Below are 5,008 nucleotides of genomic sequence, written 5' to 3'. Positions count from 1 at the left end.
TGTTCAGTCGCGCTGTGGGGAGGGAGGGAGGGATGCTGCAAACAAGTAACACTGGCGTGCGCTCGCAGTGCCTCAGCCACACTGGGTCTGCCCCGGCTCACGGCGCGTGTAGCCTCCCTGCCCACACTGCTCGGGCTCTAGGTTGTTCCGCCGGGAACAATCCGAGGCCGGCCCTGGGTTGCATGCACCTCCCAGGTCCAAGCCGCTCAGGTTCAGGCACTCGGGTAGTCCTCAGAGGCGCAGACTCAGTTGGGCCTGCGTTTTGTGCTCTTCCCAGGTCCGAGCAGCTCAGGTGATGAGGTGTTTGGCGAGCGCCAATGCAGCGACTTATCGCCTCCCCGTCACTCGGTTATCTGGGTGTAAAACCGGCGCACCTTCTCAGGCAGATGTTGACCGTCCAGACCCCCAAGAAGTTTTAGTTAGCAAAGTAGCCTGCTTACAGTTTTATAGATAATGTCTCTCTGGGGCTGCGATTGCCCCCTTCCAGCTCTGGCTGCCTGTCACCGGAGGGGGAAGGTCTGCAGCCGGCTATCTCTGTTCAGTCCTTTGCTCCGTGCGCGGGCCTGGCGGTCTTAGGTTAGGGCTGGCTTTTCGCGTGGTAGATATCCCACAGTCTGGTTTGCTAGCCCAAATTATTTCGCTCAGATAGTGCTCAGGGTATTCAGGCCAGATTCTTACTCTCAGCGATGCAGCCCGCGCCGCGCCTCCCTGCCCAGCCCCCGCTTGCTAATGGCGGAGGCAGGTGTCTGCACTGCTTCTCCGCTGGGGGAGTTACCGTAGGGCTCGCAATCTGCGAGTTTTAATTGTTTATTTATTTTTTCTCCCTGTTATGTTGCCCTCTGTGCTTCCAAAGCTCGGCACAGATTCGGCAGTGAAAAGGTTTCCTGGTGTTTGGAAACTTCTCTCTTTTTAAGATTCCCTTCCCGGGACAGAACTCCGTCCCTCCCTCTTTTGTCTCTTTTTTTTGTCTTTAATATTTTTTCCTACCTCCTTTCGAAGAGTTGGGTTGCTTTTCTGGGTGCCTGATGTCCTCTGCCGGCATTCAGAAGTTGTTTTGTGGAATTTACTCGACGTTTAAATGTTCTTTTGATGAATTTGTGGGGGAGAAAGTGTTCTCCCCGTCCTACTCCTCCGCCATCTTGGCTCCTCCCCCTCTGTTCTCTATTTTTGTGATAATTGGATATATAGAGGCTTAAAAAGAGTAGTTACATATTGGAAAGGAATCCTTGACTCAAAGTTATGAGCTCCTGGGTTTCATTTGCTAATAGCCTTTTCCAGAATTTTCTCCTCTAGGAGTATTTAAGAATTACAGAAAACTCTCTGCCAGTTGGTGTGTATCTAACCAAGGGCAGAATGAATTCTATATCTGCTTTCAAGTACTCTGCCCATATATCCAGTTCTCCAGTTTAAAAGTAATCAACTTATCAATAATAATCTTGGAAACTATAGTATGGCAGCCCTCCAAACATATATCTAGTGTCATAGACAGAAAGGCCTCAAAAAACAATTCTTTCTCTGACCTTCAAATGTGGTTCCATCATTCTACATTCAAGGCTACAAAGAAAAAACTCTTATTTTTTTTTTACTAATTATATAAGTAGCTAAAAACAGAAAACCCTAACTCAGTTACTATATAATCTATCTCTTATAACAAGAAATCTGAAGATAGTTTTCTATTTCCAGTAATAGAGGATTAAGTAATTTGGATCAAGCCTTCTGCTAAGAAAAAGAAAAGTTGTATACACATTAAAAAAAAAATCGGCTTGAAGACACTGAAAAACAAGAGAATATTTACTGAGATGGAAACAGAGGAAGACACAGATGGAGAAAGATGAGACTGGCACTTGGGATCACCTTTCCCCTAGAGGCATCTGCATTCGAGAGAGGTACCTTGGAGACTGAAGGTGCTGGGACAGTCTTTAAATTCAAAGAAAAGACACCTATTAGATCAGCAAGGAGTAGAGAACCCTTGGTGAACACCCTTCATTTTGGATAGAGACTTTAAAGGCGTTGTCCTAGGAATAAGGGCAATTTAGAAGGCAGATATTAGACTAGACTCCAAATTGCTCTAAAAAATAAATACATGACACATCCACACATAAAAGGCCATAGGAAAATAAGGTAACAGGAATTAAAGCCAGAAACAAAAACAGACAATAGGCAAATACATGAGTTCTCACTATTAAAGAGCCATCAGAAAACAGTTCTAAAAGAAAATTTTTAATTATTATTGTGTACAAGGCAATAAAAAATAAGGTTAATAAACCTGGGAGAGGATTATTAATAGAAACCATAAAAATAAACTAACAAATTCTAAAGCTGAAAAATATGATAGCCAAAATGAAGAGCTCCATTGATTGGGTAAAACAGTCGAGACATAGTTTGGAAGGAATTAGAAGATGGGTTAAGAGAATATATTCAAGGGAATTTGCCTGGTGGTCCAGTGGTTAAGACTGTGCTCCTAATACAGAAGGCCCAGGTTTGATTCCTGATCAAGGGACTAGATCCTACAGGCCTCAACTAAGAGTTTATATGCCACAACTAAGACCTGGCCCAGCCAAATACAGTTTTTTAAAAAAGAATATATTCAAGATAAAGTAGAAAGAGAAACAAAGAGTGAAAAAACAGAAAGAAGAAAAGAAATTCAGAAATTAAAGTTAAAATGTCACTCTAATACACATGAAATTAGAATCCCAGAAAGAGAAGAGAGAATAGAGCAGAAACAATACCTCGGGGGAAAAAAAAAATTGACAACATCCCCAAACTGATGAAAGGTATCAACTTTCAGATTCAAAAAAGTCCTATAACCCCCAAGCACATAACTAAGAAGAAATCTACACCTACACATTAAGACAGCTGAAAAAAACAAAAATAAAGGGAAAATCTTAGCAGAAAAAGACAAAATAACTTCAAACAGAGCGACAAAATGACAGAACTGACTTCAACAGTGATGGTAAGAACACAACGTACAACGCTGAAAGGAAACAACTGCCAAACTAACATTCCATTAATACAGCAACACTACAACTCTGAAGAATGATGGTAAAATGAAGACATTTTCAGAGACACAGAACAATTTATCCCTAAAGATGTACACTAAAAAACACCAAGAGAGTTTTCACACACAAGGAAAATTCTTAGATATGAACTTGACAATGCAGAAAGAAAGGAAGATAGATGAAAACTATAAATACGTGCATAATTCTAACTGAATACTAATTGCATAAAATAATCTTACATATTTTAACATATAAAACATGATATAACATGGAATATAAGTCAATAAAGGTAGAATTACAAGTATAATAGAGCCCTTGGACTGTATGGGAGAGGGTAAAAGTATCAATATATTCTGTAAGTCAAGGATGCATATTGTAAAGGAAATGGATTGGCAAACTACAGTCCATGGGCTAAAGTTGGTCAGTAGCCTTTGTTGTGTATGGCCTAAGCTAAAAAGGCTTTCTTCTTTTTTAAGAGTTAAAAAAAAAAAGAATGAAAATAGCTGTAAAAAACCCTCAACAAAATACTAGTAAATCAAATCAAACAATATATGAAAAGAACTATACACCATGACCAAACAGGATTTATTCCAGTCATGCAAGGCTGGTTCAATATTAAAAAAAAAAAAAAAATCACTATAATTCATTACACCAATAGACTAAAAGCAGAAAAATCACACGATCATAGCAATATACACAAAAAAAATCTGACAAAGTCCAACATCTACTTGTGATAAAACTCTCAGAAAATCAGGTATAAGTGATACTTCCTCAATTTGATAAAGAATATCTACAAAAAATCTACAGCTAACAGCATACCTAATGGTGCGGGGGCGGGGGGGGGGTGGGCGGGCAAGGCGGGGAATAGAAGCTTTCCCAGTAGATCAAGACAAGCAAGGCTGTTACCTCTTACCACTCCTTTTCCAAACTGTACTGGATGGAAGCCTAAGCTAGTGCAATAAGAAAAGGAAATAACAGGCATAAAGAAAGAAGAGGAAGAAATAAAACAATCTTTGTTTGCAGAGGACATGATCATCTATGAAGGAGACTCAAAAGAATCGAACAATTTCAAAACTAACAAGAAACTATAGCCAAACTACAGAACAGAAGGTTAATATATAAAAATCAATCACTTTCTTACATCAGCAATAAACAGAAACTGAAACTTAAAATAATACCTTTACATTAACACCCACCCCAAAATGAAACAGGTATAAAATTAACTAAATATGTATAATATTTATATGAGGGGAAATTTCTTAGTGGTCCAATGGCTAAGACTCCACATTCCCAATGCAGGAGGCCTGCCTTCAATTCCTGGTCAAGGAACCAAACCCACATGTCCCCATTAAAATATCCCACATGCCACAATTAAAGACCTTGCATGCTCCAAGTAAGATCAAAGATCCCTAGTCCTGCAAGTAAGACCCAGCACAGCCTAATGAATTAACTTTTAAAAAGCATGGTTTCAGACAAAGATTTATATGAGGAAAATTACAAATCTTTGATGAAAGAAGTCAAAGAATTAGATCAATAATAAAATATTTCATGTTCATAGATTGGAAGACTAAATATGGCCAAGATGTCAGTTCTTCCCAATCTGACTGCCATATTCAATACAATCTCAACAAGTTATTATGCAGGTATCAACAAAGCAATTCTAAAACTTATATGAAGAAGCAAAAGATCCAGAACAGTCAACACTAAAGAACAAAGTTGGAGAGCTGACACTACCCAACTTCAAGTCTTATTATGTAAGCAACAGTAATCAAGACAATATTATATTGGCCTAAGAATAAGCAAATGGATCAATGGAACAGAACAGAGGGTCCAGAAATAGACTAAGTTATAGTCAACTGAAAGAAAATTTTAGTCAGCCTTGGAAGAAAAGCTATGACAAACCTAGACAGCATATTAAAAAGGAGAGACATTACTTTACCAACAAAGGTCTGTCTAGTCAAAGCTATGGTTTTTCCAGTAGTCATATATGGATGTGAGAGTTGGACCAT

The sequence above is a fragment of the Bison bison genome, unplaced genomic scaffold (assembly GCF_000754665.1).
Source record: "Bison bison bison isolate TAMUID 2011002044 unplaced genomic scaffold, Bison_UMD1.0 scf7180017864383, whole genome shotgun sequence".
Lineage (NCBI taxonomy): Eukaryota > Metazoa > Chordata > Mammalia > Artiodactyla > Bovidae > Bison > Bison bison.
This window is presented reverse-complemented; position numbering follows the sequence as displayed.